Consider the following 24,628-nt stretch of genomic DNA (forward strand, 5'->3'; position numbering starts at 1 on the left):
TGGATGCTGGGACTCCGTCAGGACCATGGGGAATAGCGGCTCCGCAGGAGACAGGGCACAAAATTTAAAAGTTTGACCACTAGGTGGTGTGTACTGGCTCCTCCCCCTATGACCCTCCTCCAAGCCTCAGTTAGGTTTTTGTGCCCGTCCGAGCAGGGTGCAATCTAGGTGGCTCTCATAAAGAGCTGCTTAGAGTAAAAGTTTTGATAGGTTTCTTATTTTCAGTGAGTCCTGCTGGCAACAGGCTCACTGCAACGAGGGACCTAGGGGAGAAGAAGTGAACTCACCTGCGTGCAGGATGGATTTGCTTCTTAGGCTACTGGACACTAGCTCCAGAGGGACGATCACAGGTACAGCCTGGATGGGTCACCGGAGCCGCGCCGCCGACCCCCTTGCAGATGCCGAAGTAAGAAGAGGTCCAGAAACCGGCAGCTGAAGGCTTTTCAGTCTTCATGAGGTAGCGCACAGCACTGCAGCTGTGCGCCATTGCGCTCAGGCACACTTCACACCAGCGGTCACTGAGGGTGCAGGGCGCTGGGGGGGGCGCCCTGGGCAGCAACGAGATTACCTTTCTGGCTAAAAAGAATACATCACATATAGTCCCTGAGGCTATATGGATGTATTTCACCCCTGCCAGGTATCAGAAAAACCGGGAGAAGAGCCCGCCGAAATAGGGGGCGGGGCCTATCTCCTCAGCACACAGCGCCATTTCTCTATCGTCCTAGTGGATGCTGGGGTTCCTGAAAGGACCATGGGGAATAGCGGCTCCGCAGGAGACAGGGCACAAAAGTTAAGCTTTAGGATCAGGTGGTGTGCACTGGCTCCTCCCCCTATGACCCTCCTCCAAGCCTCAGTTAGGTTTTTGTGCCCGGCCGAGAAGGGTGCAATCTAGGTGGCTCTCCTAAAGAGCTGCTTAGAAAAGTTTAGTTTTAGGTTTTTTATTTTACAGTGAGTCCTGCTGGCAACAGGATCACTGCATCGAGGGACTTAGGGGAGAAGAAGTGAACTCACCTGCGTGCAGGATGGATTGGCTTCTTAGGCTACTGGACATTAGCTCCAGAGGGACGATCACAGGTACAGCCTGGATGGGTCACCGGAGCCGCGCCGCCGGCCCCCTTGCAGATGCCGAAAAGAGAAGAGGTCCAGAAATCGGCGGCAGAAGACTCTTCAGTCTTCTTAAGGTAGCGCACAGCACTGCAGCTGTGCGCCATTGCTCTCAGCACACTTCACACGGCAGTCACTGAGGGTGCAGGGCGGTGGGGGGGGGCGCCCTGGGCAGCAATGGAAACCTGTTATTTGGCAAAAAATACCTCACATATAGCCTCCGGGGGCTATATGGAGATATTTAACCCCTGCCAGAATCCGTTGAAGAGCGGGAGACGAGCCCGCCGAAAAGGGGGCGGGGCCTATCTCCTCAGCACACAGCGCCATTTTCCCTCACAGAAAGGCTGGAGGGAAGGCTCCCAGGCTCTCCCCTGCACTGCACTACAGAAACAGGGTTAAAACAGAGAGGGGGGGCACTAATTTGGCGTTAGACATATATATAAAGATGCTATAAGGGAAAACACTTATATAAGGTTGTCCCTATATAATTATAGCGTTTTTGGTGTGTGCTGGCAAACTCTCCCTCTGTCTCTCCAAAGGGCTAGTGGGTCCTGTCCTCTATCAGAGCATTCCCTGTGTGTGTGCTGTGTGTCGGTACGTGTGTGTCGACATGTATGAGGACGATGTTGGTGAGGAGGCGGAGCAATTGCCTGTAATGGTGATGTCACTCTCTAGGGAGTCGACACCGGAATGGATGGCTTATTTAGGGAATTACGTGATAATGTCAACGCGCTGCAAGGTCGGTTGACGACATGAGACGGCCGACAAACAATTAGTACCGGTCCAGACGTCTCAAAAACACCGTCAGGGGTTTAAAACGCCCGTTTACCTTAGTCGGTCGACACAGACACAGACACGGACACTGAATCCAGTGTCGACGGTGAATAAACAAACGTATTCCTCATTAGGGCCACACGTTAAGGGCAATGAAGGAGGTGTTACATATTTCTGATACTACAAGTACCACAAAGATGGGTATTATGTGGCAGTGAAAAAACTACCGTAGTTTTTCCTGAATCAGATAAAATAAAATGAAGTGTGTGATGAGGCGTGGGTTTACCCCGATAGCAAATATTGGCGTTATACCTTTTCCCGCCAGAAGTTAGGGCGCGTTGGGAAACACCCCTTAGGGTGGATAAGGCGCTCACACGCTTATCATACGGCCGCCCTCAAGGAGCCAGCTGATATGAAGCTGGAGTAATATCCTAAAAAGTATATACACACATACGGTGGTTATACTGCGACCAGCGATCGCCTCAGCCTGGAAATGCAGTGCTGGGTTGGCTTGGTCGGATTCCCTGACTGAAAATATTTTAGTGATATAGAGCATTTAATAGGATGCAGTCTATATATATATATATATATATATGCGAGATGCACAGAGGGATATTTGCACTCTGGCATCAAGATAAGTGCGTTGTCCATATCTGCCAGAAGATGTTATGGACACGACAGTGGTCAGGTGATGCAGACCCCATACGGCACATGAAAGTATGGTCGTATAAAGGAAAGTAGGTACTTGGGGTCGGTCCATCGGACCTGGGGGCCACGGCAACAGCTGGGAAATCCAACCTTTTTACCCCAAGTCACATCTCAGCAGAAAAAGACACTGTCTTTTCAGCCTCAATCCTTCCGTTCCCATAAGGGCATGCGGGCAAAAGGCCAGTCATATCTGCCCAGACATAGAGGAAAGGGAAGTAGACTGCAGAAGGCAGCCCCTTTCCAGGAACAGAAGCCCTCCAACGAGTCTGCCAAGTCCTCAGCAGGACGCTGGGGCCGTGCAAGCTAACTCAGGTGAGGTGGGGGGTCGTCTCAAGAGTCTCAGCGTGCAGTGGGATCACTCGCAAGTTGACCCCTAGATCGTACAAAGTATTATCCCAGGGGTACAGTTTGGAGATTCGAGACATCTTTTCCTCGCAGGTTCCTGAAGTCTGCTTTACCAAAGGCTCCCTCCGACAGGGAGGCAGTATTGGGAAAAAATTCACAAGCTGTATTTCCAGCAGGTGATAATCAAAGTACCCCTCCTACAATCAAGGAAAAGGGTATTAGTCTTCCACACTATATTGTGGTACTGAAGCCAGACGGCTTGGTGAGACATATTCTAAATCTGAAATTTTTGAACACTTACATACAAAGGTTCAAATCAAGATGGAGTCACTCAGACAGTGATAGCGAACCGGAAAAAAGGGGACTATATGGTGTCCTTGGACATCAAGGATTACCTCCATGTCCAAATTTGCCCTTCTCAACAAGGGTACCTATGGTTCGTGGTACAGAACTGTCAATATCAGTTTCTGACGCTGCCGTTGAATTATCCACGGCACCCCGGGCCTTTACCAAGGTAATGGCCGAAAAGATGATTCTCTTCAAAGAAAAGGGCATCTTAATTATCCCTTACTTGGACGATATCCTGAAAAGGGAAAGGTCCAGAGAACAGTTGGAGGTCGGAATAGCACTATCTAAAGTAGTTCTATGACAGCACGAGTGGATTCTAAATATTCCAAAAATCGCAGCGTTTTTCCGACGATACGTCTGCTGTTCCTAGGAATGATTCTGGGCATAGTCCAGAAAAAGGTGTTTCTCCTGGAGGAGAAAGCCAGGGAGCTATCCGAACTAGTCAGAAACCTCCTAAAACCAGGCCAAGTATCAGTGCATCAATGCACAGGAGTCCTGGGAAAAATGGTGGCTTCTTACGAAGCAATTCCATTCGGCAGATCTCACGCAAAAAATTTTCAGGGGGATTTGCTGGACGAATGGTCCGGATCGCATCTTCAGATGCATCAGCAGATAATCCTGTCTCCAAGGACAAGGGTGTCTCTTCTGTGGGGGCTGCAGAGTGCTCATCTTCTAGAGGACAGAACATTCAGCATTCAGGACTGTGTTCTGGTGACCACGGATGCCAGCCTGAGAGGCTGGGAAGCAGTCACACAGGGAAGAAATTTCCAAGGAATGTGGTCAAGTCTGGAGACTTTTCTCCATATGAATATACTGGAGCTAAGAGCAATTTCCAATGCTCTGAGCCTAGGAAGACCTCTGCTTCAAAGTCAGTCGGTGCTGATCTGGTCGGACATCATCATGGCAGTCGCCCACGTAAACAGACGGGGCGGCACAAGAAGCAGGAGGGCAATGACAGCAAGAACTTTTCGCTGAGCAAAAAATCATGTGATAACACTGTCAGCAGTGTTCATTCCGGGAGTGGAAAACTGAATTTCCTCAGCAGGAATGAATTCCACTCGGAAAAGTGGGAACTTCATCTGGAAGTTTCCACATGATTGTAAACCGTGGGAAAGACCAAAGGTGGTCATAAGATGGCGTCCCACCTGAAGCGCCAGGTCAAGAGACCCTCAGGCAATAGCTGGGTCGCTCTGGTAACACCGTGGGTGTACCAGTCGGGTATGTGTTCCCTCCTCTGCCTCTCATACCCAGGGTATTGAGAATTATAGGAAGGAGAGGAGTAAGAATTATACTCGTGGCTCCGGTTTGGCCAAGAAGGACTTGGTAACCGGAACTTCAAGAGATAAGAAGGGTCTTGATTCAGCAAGAATCATGTCTGTTCCAAGACTTACCGCAGCTGCGTTGACGCAGGGGCGGGTGAACGCCGGATCCTAAGGTAAAAAGGCATTCCGGAAGAGGTCATCCCTACCCTGGTCAGAGCCAGGAAGGAGGTGACCGCACAACATTATCACAGTTTAGGTGAAAATATGTTCCATGGTGTGAGGCCAGGAAGGCTCCACGGAAGAATTTCAACTAGGTTAATTCCTATATTTCCTGCAAACAGGAGTGTCTATGGGCCTCAAATTGGGGTCCATTAAGGTTCAAATTTCGGCCTGTCGATTTTCTTCCAGAAAGAATTGGCTTCAGTTCCTGAAGTCCAGAAGTTTGTCAAGGGAGTACTGCATATACAACCCCTTTGATGTCTCCAGTGGCACTGGGGGATCTCAACGTAGTTTTGGGGATTCCAAAAATCACATTGGTTTAAACCACTCAAATCTGTGGATTTGATATATCTCACATGGAAAGTGAACATGCGGTTGGTCCTGGCCTCGGCCAGGCGAGTGTCAAAGTTGGCGGCTTTGTCTCACAAAGCCATATCTGATTGTCCATTCGGACAGAGCAAAGCTGCGGACTCGTCCCCAGTTTATCCCTAGGGTGGTGTCAGCGTTTTACCTGAACCAGCTTATTGTGGTACCTGCGGCTACTAGGGACTTGGAGGACTCCAGGTTGCTGGATGTTGTCAGGGCCCTGAAAATATAGTTTTCCAGGTCGGCTGGAGTCAGGAAATCTGACTTGCTGTTTTATCCTGTATGCACACAACAAGCTGGGTGCCCCTGCTTCTAAGCAGACTATTGCTCGTTGGATTTGTAGTACAATTCAGCTTGCACATTCTGTGGCAGGCTTGCCACAGCCAAAAATATGTAAATGCCCATTCCACAAGGAAGGTGGGCTCATCTTGGGTGGCTGCCCGAGGGGTCTCGGCTTTACAACTTTGCCGAGCGGCTACGTGGTCGGGGGAGAACACGTTTGTAAAATCCTACAAATTTGATACCCTGGCTAAGGAGGACCTGGAGTTCTCTCATTCGGTGCTGCAGAGTCATCCGCACTCTCCCGCCCGTTTGGGAGCTTTGGTATAATCCCCATGGTCCTTTCAGGAACCCCAGCATCCACTAGGACGATAGAGAAAATAAGAATTTACTTACCGATAATTCTATTTCTCGGAGTCCGTAGTGGATGCTGGGCGCCCATCCCAAGTGCGGATTATCTGCAATACTTGTACATAGTTATTGTTAACTAAATCGGGTTATTGTTGTAGTGAGCCATCTTTCAGAGGCTCCTCTGTTCTCATACTGTTAACTGGGTTCAGATCACAGGTTGTACAGTGTGATTGGTGTGGCTGGTATGAGTCTTACCCGGGATTCAAAATCCTTCCTTATTATGTACGCTCGTCCGGGCACAGTATCCTAACTGAGGCTTGGAGGAGGGTCATAGGGGGAGGAGCCAGTGCACACCACCTGATCCTAAAGCTTAACTTTTGTGCCCTGTCTCCTGCGGAGCCGCTATTCCCCATGGTCCTTTCAGGAACCCCAGCATCCACTACGGACTCCGAGAAATAGAATTATCGGTAAGTAAATTCTTATTTTTCCTACACAGCTCCGCTGCTAGGAAGGCTCCCAGGCTCTCCCCTGCACTGCACTACAGAAACAGGGTAAAAAACAGAGAGGGGGGGCATTTTTTGGCGATATTATATATATTTAAGCAGCTATAAGGAAACAACACTTATATAAGGTTGTTCCTATATAATTATAGCGCTTTGGTGTGTGCTGGCAAACTCTCCCTCTGTCTCCCCATAGGGCTAGTGGGGTCCTGTCTTCTATCAGAGCATTCCCTGTGTGTCTGCTGTGTGTCGGTACGTGTGTGTCGACATGTATGAGGACGATGTTGGTGTGGAGGCGGAGCAATTGCCGGTAATGGTGATGTCACCCCCTAGGGAGTCGACACCGGAATGGATGGCTTTGTTTATGGAATTACGTGATAATGTCAGCACGCTGCAAAAGTCGGTTGACGACATGAGACGGCCGACAAACCAATTAGTACCTGTACAGGCGTCTCAAACACCGTCAGGGGCTGTAAAACGCCCTTTGCCTCAGTCGGTCGACACAGACACGGACACCGAATCTAGTGTCGACGGTGAAGAAACGAACGTATTTTCCAGTAGGGCCACACGTTATATGATCACGGCAATGAAGGAGGCTTTGCATATCTCTGATACTGCAAGTACCACAAAAAGGGGTATTATGTGGGGTCTGAAAAAACTACCTGTAGTTTTTCCTGAATCAGAGGAATTGAATGACGTGTGTGATGAAGCGTGGGTTACCCCTGATAAAAAACTGCTAATTTCAAAGAAGTTATTGGCATTATACCCTTTCCCGCCAGAGGTTAGGGCGCGCTGGGAAACACCCCCTAGGGTGGACAAGGCGCTCACACGTTTATCCAAACAAGTGGCGTTACCGTCTCCTGATACGGCCGCCCTCAAGGATCCAGCTGATAGGAGGCTGGAAAATACTCTAAAAAGTATATACACACATACTGGTGTTATACTGCGACCAGCAATCGCCTCAGCCTGGATGTGCAGTGCTGGGGTGGCTTGGTCGGATTCCCTGACTGAAAATATTGATACCCTGGATAGGGACAGTATTTTATTGACTATAGAACAATTAAAGGATGCATTCCTTTATATGCGAGATACACAGAGAGATATCTGCACTCTGGCATCAAGAGTAAGTGCGATGTCCATATCTGCCAGAAGAAGTCTATGGACACGACAGTGGTCAGGCGATGCGGATTCCAAACGGCATATGGAAGTATTGCCGTATAAAGGGGAGGAATTATTTGGGGTCGGTCTATCGGATTTGGTAGCCACGGCAACAGCCGGGAAGTCCACCTTTTTACCTCAAGTCCCCTCCCAACAGAAAAAGACGCAGTCTTTTCAGCCGCAGCCCTTTCGTTCCTATAAGAACAAGCGAGCAAAAGGACATTCATATTTGCCCCGAGGCAAAGGAAAGGGTAAGAGACTGCACCAAGCAGCCCCTTCCCAGGAGCAGAAGTCCTCCCCGGCTTCTGCAAAGGCCTCAGCATGACGCTGGGACCTTACAAGCGGACTCAGGGGCGGTGGGGGGTCGCCTCAAGAATTTCAGCGCACAGTGGGCTCACTCGCAGGTGGACCCCTGGATCCTGCAGGTAATATCTCAGGGTTACAGGTTGGAATTCGAGAAGTCTCCCCCTCGCCGGTTCCTAAAGTCTGCTTTGCCAACGTCTCCCTCCGACAGGGCTACGGTTTTGGAAGCCATTCACAAGCTGTATTCTCAGCAGGTGATAGTCAAGGTACCCCTTCTACAACAGGGAAAGGGGTATTACTCCACGCTATTTGTGGTACCGAAGCCGGACGGCTCGGTAAGACCTATTTTAAATCTGAAATCTCTGAACCTGTACATACAAAAATTCAAGTTCAAGATGGAGTCACTCAGAGCAGTGATAGCGAATCTGGAAGAAGGGTATTTTATGGTGTCCTTGGACATCAAGGATGCTTACCTTCTTGTCCCAATTTGCCCTTCACACCAAGGATACCTCAGGTTCGTGGTACAAAACTGTCATTATCAGTTTCAAACGCTGCCGTTTGGATTGTCCACGGCACCCAGGGTCTTTACCAAGGTGATGGCCGAAATGATGATCCTTCTTCGAAGAGAAGGCGTATTAATTATCCCTTACTTGGACGATCTCCTGATAAGGGCAAGATCCAGAGAACAGCTGGAGGTCGGAGTAGCACTAACTCAAGTAGTGCTCCAACAGCACGGGTGGATTCTGAATTTTCCAAAATCCCAACTGATCCTGATGACACGTCTGCTGTAACTAGGGATGATTCTGGACACTGTTCAGAAAAAGGTATTTCTTCCAGAGGAGAAAGCCAGGGAGTTATCCGAACTAGTCAGGAACCTCCTAAAACCAGGGACAGTGTCTGTGCTAGAGATGAGCGGGTTCGGTTTCTTTGAATCCGAACCCGCACGAACTTCACTTTTTTTTCCACGGGTCCGAGCGACTCGGATCTTCCCGCCTTGCTCGGTTAACCCGAGCGCGCCCGAACGTCATCATGACGCTGTCGGATTCTCGCGAGGCTCGGATTCTATCGCGAGACTCGGATTCTATATAAGGAGCCGCGCGTCGCCGCCATTTTCACTCGTGCATTGAGATTGATAGGGAGAGGACGTGTCTGGCGTCCTCTCCATTAGAATAGAGATAGATAGATTAGATAGAGAGAGATTGTGCAGAGTCGCAGACAGAGTTAGTTTACCACAGTCAGTGACCAGTGCAGCAGCTAGTTAACTTTTATTTAATATAATATATCCGTTCACTTCTCTCTGCTATATCCGTTCTCTGCCTGAAAAAAAAAACGATACACAGCACAGTCAGTCACACAGTGTGACTCAGTCTGTGTGCACTCAGCTCAGCCCAGTGTGCTGCACAGTCATCAATGTATAAATTAAAAGCTTATAATTAATTGTGGGGGAGACTGGGGAGCACTGCAGGTTGTTAGCAGGAGCCAGGAGTACAATTATATTAATTAACAGTGCACACTTTTGCTGCAGGAGTGGTGACCAGTGCCTGACCACCAGTATAGTATTGTTGTATACTACTAATATCTCTTTAAATATCAACCAGTCTATATTAGCAGCAGACACAGTACAGTGCGGTAGTTCACGGCTGTGGCTACCTCTGTGTCGGCACACGGCAGGCAGTCCGTCCGACCAGAATTGTATTATTTATTATTATATACCTACCACCTAACCGTGGTTTTTTTTTCATTCTTTATACCGTCATAGTGTCATCCTAATTGTTACGAGTATACTACTATCTCTTTATCAACCAGTGTACAGTGCGGTAGTTCACGGCTGTGGCTACCTCTGTGTCGGCACACGGCAGGCAGTCCGTCCGACCAGAATTGTATTATTTATTATTATATACCTACCACCTAACCGTGGTTTTTTTTTCATTCTTTATACCGTCATAGTGTCATCCTAATTGTTACGAGTATACTACTATCTCTTTATCAACCAGTGTACAGTGCGGTAGTTCACGGCTGTGGCTACCTCTGTGTCGGCACACGGCAGGCAGTCCGTCCGACCAGAATTGTATTATTTATTATTATATACCTACCACCTAACCGTGGTTTTTTTTTCATTCTTTATACCGTCATAGTGTCATCCTAATTGTTACGAGTATACTACTATCTCTTTATCAACCAGTGTACAGTGCGGTAGTTCACGGCTGTGGCTACCTCTGTGTCGGCACACGGCAGGCAGTCCGTCCGACCAGAATTGTATTATTTATTATTATATACCTACCACCTAACCGTGGTTTTTTTTTCATTCTTTATACCGTCATAGTGTCATCCTAATTGTTACGAGTATACTACTATCTCTTTATCAACCAGTGTACAGTGCGGTAGTTCACGGCTGTGGCTACCTCTGTGTCGGCACACGGCAGGCAGTCCGTCCGACCAGAATTGTATTATTTATTATTATATACCTACCACCTAACCGTGGTTTTTTTTTTCATTCTTTATACCGTCATAGTGTCATCCTAATTGTTACGAGTATACTACTATCTCTTTATCAACCAGTGTACAGTGCGGTAGTTCACGGCTGTGGCTACCTCTGTGTCGGCAGTCGGCAGGCAGTCCGTCCATCCATAATTGTATTATTATTATAATATATACCACCTAACCGTGGTTTTTTTTTCATTCTTTATACCGTCATAGTGTCATACTAGTTGTTACGAGTATACTACTATCTCTTTATCAACCAGTGTACAGTGCGGTAGTTCACGGCTGTGGCTACCTCTGTGTCGGCAGTCGGCAGGCAGTCCGTCCATCCATAATTGTATTATTATTATAATATATACCACCTAACCGTGGTTTTTTTTTCATTCTTTATACCGTCGTCATAGTGTCATACTAGTTGTTACGAGTATACTACTATCTCTTTATCAACCAGTGTACAGTGCGGTAGTTCACGGCTGTGGCTACCTCTGTGTCGGCAGTCGGCAGGCAGTCCGTCCATCCATAATTGTATTATTATTATAATATATACCACCTAACCGTGGTTTTTTTTTCATTCTTTATACCGTCGTCATAGTGTCATACTAGTTGTTACGAGTATACTACTATCTCTTTATCAACCAGTGTACAGTGCGGTAGTTCACGGCTGTGGCTACCTCTGTGTCGGCAGTCGGCAGGCAGTCCGTCCATCCATAATTGTATTATTATTATAATATATACCACCTAACCGTGGTTTTTTTTTCATTCTTTATACCGTCGTCATAGTGTCATACTAGTTGTTACGAGTATACTACTATCTCTTTATCAACCAGTGTACAGTGCGGTAGTTCACGGCTGTGGCTACCTCTGTGTCGGCAGTCGGCAGGCAGTCCGTCCATCCATAATTGTATTATTATTATAATATATACCACCTAACCGTGGTTTTTTTTTCATTCTTTATACCGTCGTCATAGTGTCATACTAGTTGTTACGAGTATACTACTATCTCTTTATCAACCAGTGTACAGTGCGGTAGTTCACGGCTGTGGCTACCTCTGTGTCGGCAGTCGGCAGGCAGTCCGTCCATCCATAATTGTATTATTATTATAATATATACCACCTAACCGTGGTTTTTTTATACCACCTAACCGTGGCAGTCCGTCCATAATTGTATACTAGTATCCAATCCATCCATCTCCATTGTTTACCTGAGGTGCCTTTTAGTTCTGCCTATAAAATATGGAGAACAAAAAAGTTGAGGTTCCAAAATTAGGGAAAGATCAAGATCCACTTCCACCTCGTGCTGATGCTGCTGCCACTAGTCATGGCCGAGACGATGAAATGCCAGCAACGTCGTCTGCCAAGGCCGATGCCCAATGTCATAGTACAGAGCATGTCAAATCCAAAACACCAAATATCAGAAAAAAAAGGACTCCAAAACCTAAAATAAAATTGTCGGAGGAGAAGCGTAAACTTGCCAATATGCCATTTACCACACGGAGTGGCAAGGAACGGCTGAGGCCCTGGCCTATGTTCATGGCTAGTGGTTCAGCTTCACATGAGGATGGAAGCACTCAGCCTCTCGCTAGAAAACTGAAAAGACTCAAGCTGGCAAAAGCACCGCAAAGAACTGTGCGTTCTTTGAAATCCCAAATCCACAAGGAGAGTCCAATTGTGTCGTTTGCGATGCCTGACCTTCCCAACACTGGACGTGAAGAGCATGCGCCTTCCACTATTTGCATGCCCCCTGCAAGTGCTGGAAGGAGCACCCGCAGTCCAGTTCCTGATAGTCAGATTGAAGATGTCAGTGTTGAAGTACACCAGGATGAGGAGGATATGGGTGTTGCTGGCGCTGGGGAGGAAATTGACCAGGAGGATTCTGATGGTGAGGTGGTTTGTTTAAGTCAGGCACCCGGGGAGACACCTGTTGTCCGTGGGAGGAATATGGCCGTTGACATGCCAGGTGAAAATACCAAAAAAATCAGCTCTTCGGTGTGGAGGTATTTCACCAGAAATGCGGACAACAGGTGTCAAGCCGTGTGTTCCCTTTGTCAAGCTGTAATAAGTAGGGGTAAGGACGTTAACCACCTCGGAACATCCTCCCTTATACGTCACCTGCAGCGCATTCATAATAAGTCAGTGACAAGTTCAAAAACTTTGGGTGACAGCGGAAGCAGTCCACTGACCAGTAAATCCCTTCCTCTTGTAACCAAGCTCACGCAAACCACCCCACCAACTCCCTCAGTGTCAATTTCCTCCTTCCCCAGGAATGCCAATAGTCCTGCAGGCCATGTCACTGGCAAGTCTGACGAGTCCTCTCCTGCCTGGGATTCCTCCGATGCATCCTTGCGTGTAACGCCTACTGCTGCTGGCGCTGCTGTTGTTGCCGCTGGGAGTCGATGGTCATCCCAGAGGGGAAGTCGTAAGCCCACTTGTACTACTTCCAGTAAGCAATTGACTGTTCAACAGTCCTTTGCGAGGAAGATGAAATATCACAGCAGTCATCCTACTGCAAAGCGGATAACTGAGGCCTTGGCATCCTGGGTGGTGAGAAACGTGGTTCCGGTATCCATCATTACTGCAGAGCCAACTAGAGACTTGTTGGAGGTACTGTGTCCCCGGTACCAAATACCATCTAGGTTCCATTTCTCTAGGCAGGCGATACCGAAAATGTACACAGACCTCAGAAAAAGAGTCACCAGTGTCCTAAAAAATGCAGCTGTACCCAATGTCCACTTAACCACGGACATGTGGACAAGTGGAGCAGGGCAGGGTCAGGACTATATGACTGTGACAGCCCACTGGGTAGATGTATGGACTCCCGCCGCAAGAACAGCAGCGGCGGCACCAGTAGCAGCATCTCGCAAACGCCAACTCTTTCCTAGGCAGGCTACGCTTTGTATCACCGCTTTCCAGAATACGCACACAGCTGAAAACCTCTTACGGCAACTGAGGAAGATCATCGCGGAATGGCTTACCCCAATTGGACTCTCCTGTGGATTTGTGGCATCGGACAACGCCAGCAATATTGTGTGTGCATTAAATCTGGGCCAATTCCAGCACGTCCCATGTTTTGCACATACCTTGAATTTGGTGGTGCAGAATTTTTTAAAAAACGACAGGGGCGTGCAAGAGATGCTGTCGGTGGCCAGAAGAATTGCGGGACACTTTCGGCGTACAGGCACCACGTACAGAAAACTGGAGCACCACCAAAAACTACTGAACCTGCCCTGCCATCATCTGAAGCAAGAAGTGGTAACGAGGTGGAATTCAACCCTCTATATGCTTCAGAGGTTGGAGGAGCAGCAAAAGGCCATTCAAGCCTATACAATTGAGCACGATATAGTAGGTGGAATGCACCTGTCTCAAGTGCAGTGGAGAATGATTTCAACGTTGTGCAAGGTTCTGATGCCCTTTGAACTTGCCACACGTGAAGTCAGTTCAGACACTGCCAGCCTGAGTCAGGTCATTCCCCTCATCAGGCTTTTGCAGAAGAAGCTGGAGGCATTGAAGAAGGAGCTAACACGGAGCGATTCCGCTAGGCATGTGGGACTTGTGGATGCAGCCCTTAATTCGCTTAACAAGGATTCACGGGTGGTCAATCTGTTGAAATCAGAGCACTACATTTTGGCCACCGTGCTCGATCCTAGATTTAAAGCCTACCTTGGATCTCTCTTTCCGGCAGACACAGGTCTGCTGGGGTTGAAAGACCTGCTGGTGACAAAATTGTCAAGTCAAGCGGAACGCGACCTGTCAACATCTCCTCCTTCACATTCTCCCGCAACTGGGGGTGCGAGGAAAAGGCTCAGAATTCCGAGCCCACCCGCTGGCGGTGATGCAGGGCAGTCTGGAGCGACTGCTGATGCTGACATCTGGTCCGGACTGAAGGACCTGACAACGATTACGGACATGTCGTCTACTGTCACTGCATATGATTCTCTCAACATTGATAGAATGGTGGAGGATTATATGAGTGACCGCATCCAAGTAGGCACGTCACACAGTCCGTACTTATACTGGCAGGAAAAAGAGGCAATTTGGAGGCCCTTGCACAAACTGGCTTTATTCTACCTAAGTTGCCCTCCCACAAGTGTGTACTCCGAAAGAGTGTTTAGTGCCGCCGCTCACCTTGTCAGCAATCGGCGTACGAGGTTACATCCAGAAAATGTGGAGAAGATGATGTTCATTAAAATGAATTATAATCAATTCCTCCGCGGAGACATTGACCAGCAGCAATTGCCTCCACAAAGTACACAGGGAGCTGAGATGGTGGATTCCAGTGGGGACGAATTGATAATCTGTGAGGAGGGGGATGTACACGGTGATATATCGGAGGGTGAAGATGAGGTGGACATCTTGCCTCTGTAGAGCCAGTTTGTGCAAGGAGAGATTAATTGCTTCTTTTTTGGGGGGGGTCCAAACCAACCCGTCATATCAGTCACAGTCGTGTGGCAGACCCTGTCACTGAAATGATGGGTTGGTTAAAGTGTGCATGTCCTGTTTTGTTTATACAACATAAGGGTGGGTGGGAGGGCCCAAGGATAATTCCATCTTGCACCTCTTTTTTCTTTTCTTTTTCTTTGCATCATGTGCTGATTGGGGAGGGTTTTTTGGAAGGGACATCCTGCGTGACACTGCAGTGCCACTCCTAGATGGGCCCGGTGTTTGTGTCGGCCACTAGGGTCGCTAATCTTACTCACACAGCTACCTCATTGCGCCTCTTTTTTTCTTTGCGTCATGTGCTGTTTGGGGAGGGTTTTTTGGAAGGGACATCCTGCGTGACACTGCAGTGCCACTCCTAGATGTGCCCGGTGTTTGTGTCGGCCACTAGGGTCGCTAATCTTACTCACACAGTCAGCTACCTCATTGCGCCTCTTTTTTTCTTTGCGTCATGTGCTGTTTGGGGAGGGTTTTTTGGAAGGGCCATCCTGCGTGACACTGCAGTGCCACTCCTAGATGGGCCCGGTGTTTGTGTCGGCCACTAGGGTCGCTTATCTTACTCACACAGCGACCTCGGTGCAAATTTTAGGACTAAAAATAATATTGTGAGGTGTGATGTGTTCAGAATAGGCTGAAAATGAGTGTAAATTATGTTTTTTGAGGTTAATAATACTTTGGGATCAAAATTACCCCCAAATTCTATGATTTAAGCTGTTTTTTAGGGTTTTTTTAAAAAAACACCCGAATCCAAAACACACCCGAATCCGACAAAAAAAATTCGGTGAGGTTTTGCCAAAACGCGGTCGAACCCAAAACACGGCCGCGGAACCGAACCCAAAACCAAAACACAAAACCCGAAAAATTTCCGGCGCTCATCTCTAGTCTGTGCATCAATGCACAAGAGTCCTGGGAAAAATGGTGGCTTCTTACGAAGCGATTCCATTCGGCAGATTCCATGCACGAATTTTTCAGTGGGATCTGCTAGACAAATGGTCCGGATCGCATCTGCAGATGCATCAGCGCATAAAATTGTCGACAAGGACAAGGGTCTCTCTGCTATGGTGGTTGCAGAGTGCTCATCTGTTGGAGGGCCGCAGATTCGGCATACAGAACTGGGTCCTAGTGACCACGGATGCCAGCCTGAGAGGCTGGGGAGCGGTCACACAAGGAAGAAACTTCCAGGGCGTGTGGTCAAGCCTGGAAACGTCTCTTCACATAAATATACTGGAACTAAGAGCAATCTACAATGCTCTAAGCCTGGCAAAACCTCTGCTTCAGGGTCAGCCGGTGTTGATCCAGTCGGACAACATCACGGCAGTCGCCCACGTAAACAAACAAAAAACTGGACAGGTATTGCGCCAGGTCAAGAGATCCTCAGGCAATAGCTGTGGACGCTCTGGTAACACCATGGGTGTACCAGTCAGTGTATGTGTTTCCTCCTCTGCCTCTCATACCCAAGGTACTGAGAATTATACGGCAAAGGGGAGTAAGAACGATACTAGTGGCTCCGGACTGGCCAAGAAGGACTTGGTACCCGGAACTTCAGGAGATGCTCACGGAAGATCCGTGGCCTCTACCTCTAAGAAGGGATCTGCTTCAGCAGGGACCGTGTCTATTCCAAGACTTACCGCGGCTGCGTTTGACGGCATGGCGGTTGAACGCCGGATCCTAAAGGAAAAAGGCATTCCGGAAGAGGTCATCCCTACCCTGGTCAAAGCCAGGAAGGAGGTGACTGCACAACATTATCACCGCATTTGGAGAAAATATGTTGCATGGTGTGAGGCCAGGAAGGCCCCGACAGAGGAATTTCAACTGGGTCGATTCCTACATTTCCTGCAAACAGGATTATCCATGGGCCTCAAATTAGGGTCCATTAAGGTTCAAATTTCGGCCCTGTCGATTTTCTTCCAGAAAGAATTGGCTTCAGTTCCTGAAGTCCAGACTTTTGTAAAAGGAGTACTACATATACAGCCCCCGGTTGTGCCCCCAGTGGCACCGTGAGATCTCAATGTAGTTTTGGATTTTCTCAAATCCCATTGGTTTGAGCCACTCAAATCGGTAGATTTGAAATATCTTACATGGAAAGTAACCATGCTACTGGCTCTGGCTTCAGCCAGGAGAGTGTCAGAATTGGCGGCTTTGTCGTATAAAAGCCCATATCTGATTTTCCATTCGGACAGGGCAGAATTGAGGACGCGTCCTCATTTTCTGCCTAAGGTGGTATCAGCGTTTCTCCTGAACCAGCCTATTGTGGTGCCTGCGGCTACTAGCGATTTGGAGGATTCCAAGTTGCTGGACGTTGTCAGAGCATTGAAAATATATATTTCAAGGACGGCTGGAGTCAGAAAATCTGACTCGCTGTTTATACTATATGCACCCAACAAGCTGGGTGCTCCTGCTTCTAAGCAGACGATTGCTCGTTGGATTTGTAGCACAATTCAACTGGCACATTCTGTGGCAGGCCTGCCACAGCCTAAATCTGTCAATGCCCACTCCACAAGGAAGGTGGGCTCATCTTGGGCGGCTGCCCGAGGGGTCTCGGCATTACAACTCTGCCGAGCAGCTACGTGGTCAGGGGAGAACATGTTTGTAAAATTCTACAAATTTGATACCCTGGCTAAGGAGGACCTGGAGTTCTCTCATTCGGTGCTGCAGAGTCATCCACACTCTCCCGCCCGTTTGGGAGCTTTGGTATAATCCCCATGGTCCTGACGGAGTCCCAGCATCCACTAGGACGTCAGAGAAAATAAGATTTTACTTACCGATAAATCTATTTCTCATAGTCCGTAGTGGATGCTGGGCGCCCATCCCAAGTGCGGATTGTCTGCAATACTTGTACATAGTTATTGTTACAAAAAAATCGGGTTGTTTATTGTTGTGAGCCATCTTTTCAGAGGCTCCTACGTTATCATACTGTTAACTGGGTTCAGATCACAAGTTGTACGGTGTGATTGGTGTGGCTGGTATGAGTCTTACCCGGGATTCAAAATCCTTCCTTATTGTGTATGCTCGTCCGGGCACAGTATCCTAACTGAGGCTTGGAGGAGGGTCATAGGGGGAGGAGCCAGTACACACCACCTAGTGGTCAAACTTTTACATTTTGTGCCATGTCTCCTGCGGAGCCGCTATTCCCCATGGTCCTGACGGAGTCCCAGCATCCACTACGGACTATGAGAAATAGATTTATCGGTAAGTAAAATCTTATTTTTATTTTCAGGTACCCGTGGATTCTACTTGGAGAAGAGGACCGACTGCTTCGTGTCAACATAGGTAAGTATGTGTGTGTCGGCAGGTGTGAAATAAAGTTATACTTTCACGGTGTCTGTGTCCTGTTTTTATTTGGGTATTTTTTCCCCAGTAGAACTACAGGTACCAGCGGGCCCGTTTTTCTCCCGCATGCTGGTACTTGTGGTTCTCAAAGTACCAGATTGCGGGGGAGGCTTGCTGGGACTTGTAGTACTACTGGAAAAAACAATATTCTTTCAATTTTCTCAAGGCTATCAGCCTCCCATCCGCAGCCCTTGGATGGGGGGGACAGCCTCGGGCTTCACCCCTGGCCCTTGGGTGGCTGGGGGGGGACCCCTTGATTGAAGGGGTCCCCACTCCCCCAGGGTACCCCGGCCAGGGGTGACTAGTTGGATATTTAATGCCACGGCCGCAGGGCACTGTATAAAAGTGACCCCCGGCTGTGGCATTATCTGTCCAACTAGTGGAGCCCGATGCTGGTGTAAAAATAATGGGGGACCCTACTCTTTTTGTCCCCCGTATTTTTTGCACCAGCACCAGGCGCAGAGCCCGGAGCTGGTTTTAAAAATACGGGGGATCCCCTGTCCGTTTTCCCCCCGGATTTTTAGAACCAGGACCGGCTCGAAGAGCCCGAGGCTGGTTATGCTTTGGAGGGGGGACCGCACGCAATTTTTCTTTTCCGGGTTTTTCACATTCCATTTAAAAAAAAATAATAATAATAATCTTTTAAAAAATATATAAATAATACTTGTGCCTCCAAAAAAGACAAACCAAGTACCTAATCCCTTCTAATATAAATAGATATGCTATTACCCCAAAAAAAACATGTTTTAAATTTTTTTTATTAGATTCCGCCTGCAAAGTGTGGCGGATTGAAAATGACGAATTTACTGTTTAAAAGCACTGTTGTCGAATTTACAAACTTCAATTGAATATACTTTTGTTGAATTGCCGCATTTGTACCATTGCAGAAAAGTCGAATTTGTCAAATGTCGAATTTTGAAAGGATGCAAGAATAGGCCCCGCCCCCTTCTTCACATCAGCCGTCCCCTTCTACCCCTGTACCTTGCTCTCTCCTGTCTGTGCTCTCTCCCGTCTGTAGGACTAGGCCCCGCCCCCTTCTTACCCTCCAGTGACTGCTCTCTCCTGACAAGTGGACCAGGCCTGCCCCCTACACGCTGCTGGTGTCTTCATTGTTACTTGGTCTGGAGCTCCGTTGGGGAGAGAACTCACGTGAGCTCATTAAGAATGAGGAACTGGGATGTTTTAATTTTATTGTGAGTAGTGTAGTGTGGTGATGTAGTATGTTGTATGGGGGGTATAGTGTAACTATGAAGTGCAGCATATGGGAGGGCTATAGCATAGTGATGTAGTGTGGCATATGGGGGGTGGTAGCGCATAGGCGTGCGTACAGGGGGTGCCTGGTGCGCACAGGCACTCCCTAATGTCCAGCACCGCTGCACGCCACGCTTGCTGTGGCACAGTGATCGCTGAGTGTGTGATCGGTGGAGCCTAGCCTGTAGCTCATTTCCGTACCTCCCACCACCGCTGCGCCCGCCCCCCCTCTGCCTGCTGCTAATACTATGCTGAGTGCATTCGTCGGCGGCCTCACTGGGGGGACTGGTGTCACCTTGCAATGTGACGTGGTGATGTCCGCCTATGCTCTCCTCCCGCCCACCCGTGCTTTCCTCCCGCTGCGGTCTCTCAGTCCTAGTTTGCCGCGGCTGCCACACCACTGGCAGTGTTCCTCTAGGGGGGACTGGGAGCCGCCGGCAGACACATTCTGCTGAGACTTACTTGTCAGTGCGGGTTCCGGATGGCAGGCGGCGGGTGGGAGGGCAGACGGGGAGCAGGTGTCACAAGGAGTGTGTGGGTAACTAATTCACAATACTTCCGCTCAACGTGGCACTGCTGGTCCTTCATCTCCCATGTCTCTTCACCAGGTGGCGGGCGGCCCGGAAATTAAGTGATGTGTTGTGCAGCAGTCAGTGTGAAGTGACTGTGAGTAACACTGATGGTGCTGATGATGCTGCTGCAGAATCGGGAAGCAATTAATTCATAAATATAATGTACTCTATCAGTGTATTATACATACATAAACATGTACATACGTGTATTTGTGTATACATGTATATACATGAGTGTGTGTGCATATATATATATATATATATATATACAGCCAGTTCCCAGGAACAAAAGTCCTCCCCCGCTTCCGCTAAGTCCACAGCATGACGCTGGGGCTCCACTGGTGGAGCCAGGTGCGGTGGGGGCCCGTCTCAAGTGCTTCAGCAATCAGTGGGCTTGCTCACAGGTGGATCCCTGGATTCTACAAGTAGTGTCTCAGGGATTCAAGATGGAATTCGAGACGTCTCCCCCTCGCCGTTTCCTAAAATCTGCCTTGCCAACATCTCCCTTGGACAGGGAGGCTGTGATAGAGGCAAATTCACAAGCTGTATTTGCAGCAGGTGATAGTCAAGGTACCCCTCCTTCAACAAGTAAGGGGTTACTATTCCACAATGTTTGTGGTACCGAAACCGGACGGTTCGGTGAGACCCATTTTAAACTTTGAACACGTATATAAAACGGTTCAAGTTCAAGATGGAATCGCTCAGGGCGGTTATCTCAAGCCTGAGGAAGGGGATTACATGGTATCACTGGACATCAAGGATGCTTACCTGCATGTCCCCATTTACTCTCCTCACCAGGAGTACCTCAGATTTGTGGTACAGGACTGTCATTACCAATTCCAGACGCTGCCGTTTGGTCTGTCCACGGCACCGAGGGTGTTTACCAAGGTAATGGCCGAGATGATGATACTCCTGCGAAAAAAGGGAGTTATAATTATCCCGTACTTGGACGATCTCCTGATAAAGGCGAGGTCCAAGGAACAGTTGTTGATCGGAGTAGCACTTGCTCGGCAGGTGCTACAACAGCACGGCTGGATCCTGAATATTCCAAAGTCGCAGCTGGTTCCTGCAACACGTCTATTGTTCCTGGGGATGGTTCTGGACACAGAACAGAAAAGGGTGTTTCTCCCGGAGGAGAAGGACAAGGAGTTGTCATCGCTAGTCAGAGACCTCCTAAGACCAAAACAGGTGTCGGTGCACCACTGCACGCGAGTCCTGGGAAAGATGGTAGCTTCTTACGAAGCAATTCCGTTCGGAAGGTTCCATGCAAGGATCTTTCAGTGGGATCTGTTGGACAAGTGGTCCGGATCGCATCTTCAGATGCATCAGAGGATAACCCTGTCTGCAAGGACCAGGGTGTCTCTACTGTGGTGGCTGCAGAGTGCTCATCTTCTGGAGGGCCGCAGATTCGGCATACAGGACTGGGTCCTGGTAACCACGGACGCCAGCCTTCGAGGCTGGGGAGCAGTCACACAGGGAAGAAATTTCCAGGGACTATGGTCAAGCCAGGAAATGTCCCTACACATAAATATTCTGGAACTAAGAGCTATTTACAATGCCCTAAGTCAGGCAAGACCCCTGCTTCAAAGTCAGCCAGTACTGATTCAGTCAGACAACATCACGGCGGTCGCCCATGTAAACCGACAAGAACAACGAGAAGCAGGATGGCGATTGCAGAAGCCACGAAGATTCTCCGATGGGCGGAAAATCACGTGTTAGCACTGTCGGCAGTGTTTATTCCGGGAGTGGACAACTGGGAAGCAGACTTCCTCAGCAGATACGACCTCCACCCGGGAGAGTGGGGACTTCATCCAGAAGTCTTCCGGCTGATTACAAACCGATGGGAATGGCCACAGGTGGACATGATGGCGTCCCGCCTCAACAAAAAGCTAGAAAACTATTGCGCCAGGTCAAGGGACCCTCAGGCGATAGCGTTGGACGCTCTAGTGACACCGTGGGTGTACCGGTCGGTTTATGTGTTTCCTCCTCTTCCTCTCATACCAAGGGTGCTGACCCGCGGGGCCGCGCATCGTTTGTCGCTGGCTGCATACACACTTAACGATAAAATGAGCGACGTCGCTCATTAAATCGTTAAGTGTGTACGGACCTTAAACAATTTGGTTTGGTTAATAAAATAATTTTGCACAGAACAGTGATGTTATACGAACATTTTCATTAAACATTTAAAAAATCAAATGTTTATTCTTACAGTGAAATTTTACATTTCTGAATAAAAAAAATAAATTTAAAAAAAGCGATGAAATTCCATAGACAAAAAACCTTACGGTTTCACATGTCCCATTAAGGCTTCTTAGACATGATCGAAATTTCAGAAACCTGTTGTAACTCTTCCACTCAAACTCCAAAAAGCAATGAAATTCCGATCATTGAGGCTGACGCCTTAATGGACGTGTTCCTTGCGTAATACAGATATGGTATGCCATCACAGCCTGTGGGTAAGTGCAGATTCGGTCTGAATTACCCCCTGTGTTTCTCTGTCCCCCCCATTAGTGCTGCTTAGTGTTCCCTCTATCCACACACTTCTGTTCCCCCATCCACACCGCTCTCCTCCCTCCAATCAACAACACTCTTACCTCATCTGAGCAGCTTTGTCTTCCGCTCAGACCTTCAGTTGCATAGACTGCATGTGTGTATTCCAATGAGCACACAAATCTGTGAATTAGCAGCTCCACCATTGTGTGAGTGACAGCAATCTCACTCTGTGAGAGTGCTGAATCTGCACTTACCCACAGGCTGTGATGGCATACCATATCTGTATTGCGCAAGGAACACGTCCATTAAGGCGTCAGCCTTAATGATCGGAATTTCATTGCTTTTTGGAGTTTGAGTGGAAGAGTTACAACAGGTTTCTGAAATTTCGATCATGTCTAAGAAGCCTTAATGGGACATGTGAAACCGTAAGGTTTTTTGTCTATGGAATATATATATATATCACAAACATATATGATTCATACATATATCACACACACATACATGATACATACATGAGAAAGACCTGGGATGGTGATGAGGCCAGGGCCCCCTGCTGATGTTGCGTTGAGGAAGGCAGTGTTCCAGGGCGGATGCCAGTCGGGGAGAGCGCCGCGCAGCCCGGGAAAAATACTGCTGAGGAGCTACATCTGGAAGAGCCCCTGGGAGGGAGAGTGCCACATGCCCCATCCTGCGCGGCAGACTCTGCAGGCCTGCATATGGGAAGGGAGGTCTCTGGCCACACATACTCACCCTTCTGCTGAAGCCCCGCTGCTGTCCCCATCAGCGATCTCCAGCGGGGAGCGGGGCCAGGATGAACCTCAACCTGTGAGAACTATCTTCATGATCAAGAGATCTCATATGCAAGATAAGTATGTTTTGGGATAGGGCTGGGGAGGGCGGCTGCTCGGGCACACCCCCGTCAAGTTAAGGAGATTTAACTGAGGAAGCACAAGGGAACTCTCGTCAGGGGACAACAACTGCAGGGAGACCACATCTTTTCAGATGAACATGGGAGGGCGGAAGGCTGCCTAATACTGAAGCACCCTCAGACATTAAACCATATGCAACAACTATTGCAAGCATTCCTGGGGGAAGGTCTGCAGCAGACGGATTTGCATACGGTGATGTCATCCAAGCAGTGGGCCAAAGTTGGCTGGAACCCTCATCTGTATATGAAAAGAGAAAAGGGGCATGCAGGGCATGGCGGCCTTTTGCGGCGCTTGGATAACCCCAAGTTTGCATTAAACACCCCCACCCTCCTTCGGTGTGGGGCTCATGTTGGCCATGCCCAAGCCCCTGAAGCATTCAAGCTGATTTCTTGCAGCAGCTGGGCACTGTAACAGCTTCAGAGCTGCTCTACAAGACAAGTAAAAGGGTGTGGGCCCTGCAGCACCACCTGTAGTTTGCATACACACATATATAGGACAGCATCTCTTATATGCCCCAGGGTCAATAAAATAGTATCCTTGTCTAGGCTATCCATCCCCTCAGATAAGGTATTTGTCCATGCCGCTACAGCACTACACACCCAGGCCGACGCAATTGCCGGTCTGAGTAAGGTACCTGAATGTGTATAAATGGACTTCAGGGTAATCTCCTGTTTGCGGTCAGCACACTCTTTGAGGGTAGCCGTATCCTGGGACGGGAGGGCTACCTTCTTGGATAAGCGTGTTAATGCTTTGTCCACCCTAGGGGAGGATTCCCATCGTAACCTATCCGTTGATGGGAAAGGATACGCCATAAGAATCCTTTTGGAAATCTGCAGTCTTTTATCTGGAGATTCCCAAGCTTTTTCACATAACTCGTTCAGCTCGTGTGAGGGGGGAAAGGTTACCTCAGGCTTCTTACCCTTGTACATATGTACCCTCTTGTCAGCGACAGGGGGTTCCTCTGTGATGTGCAAAACATCTTTTATTGCCATAATCATAAATCGAATGGATTTTGCCAATTTTGGCTGTAACTTTGCATCATCGTAATCGACACTGGAGTCAGAATCCGTGTCGGTATCTGTGTCAACAATCTGGGATAGTGGGCGCTTATGAGACCCTGACAGTCCCTGCAACATAGGATCAGGCATGGGTTTAAACCCTGACTGTCCCAAAGCTTCTGCCTTGTCTAATCTTTTGTGCAATGAGTTTACACTAGCATTTAAAACATTCCACATATCCATCCAATCAGCTGTCGGCGGAGACACCACATTCATTTGCTCCCGCTCCTCTCTAATATAGCCTTCTTCCTCAGACATGTCGACACACGTGTACCGACACACTACACACACAGGGAATGCTTTTTCTGAAGACAGTTTCCCCACAAGGCCCTTTGGAGAGACAAAGAGAGAGTATGCCAGCAC

The sequence above is a fragment of the Pseudophryne corroboree genome, unplaced genomic scaffold (assembly GCF_028390025.1).
Source record: "Pseudophryne corroboree isolate aPseCor3 unplaced genomic scaffold, aPseCor3.hap2 scaffold_609, whole genome shotgun sequence".
In the NCBI taxonomy this organism is placed as follows: domain Eukaryota; kingdom Metazoa; phylum Chordata; class Amphibia; order Anura; family Myobatrachidae; genus Pseudophryne; species Pseudophryne corroboree.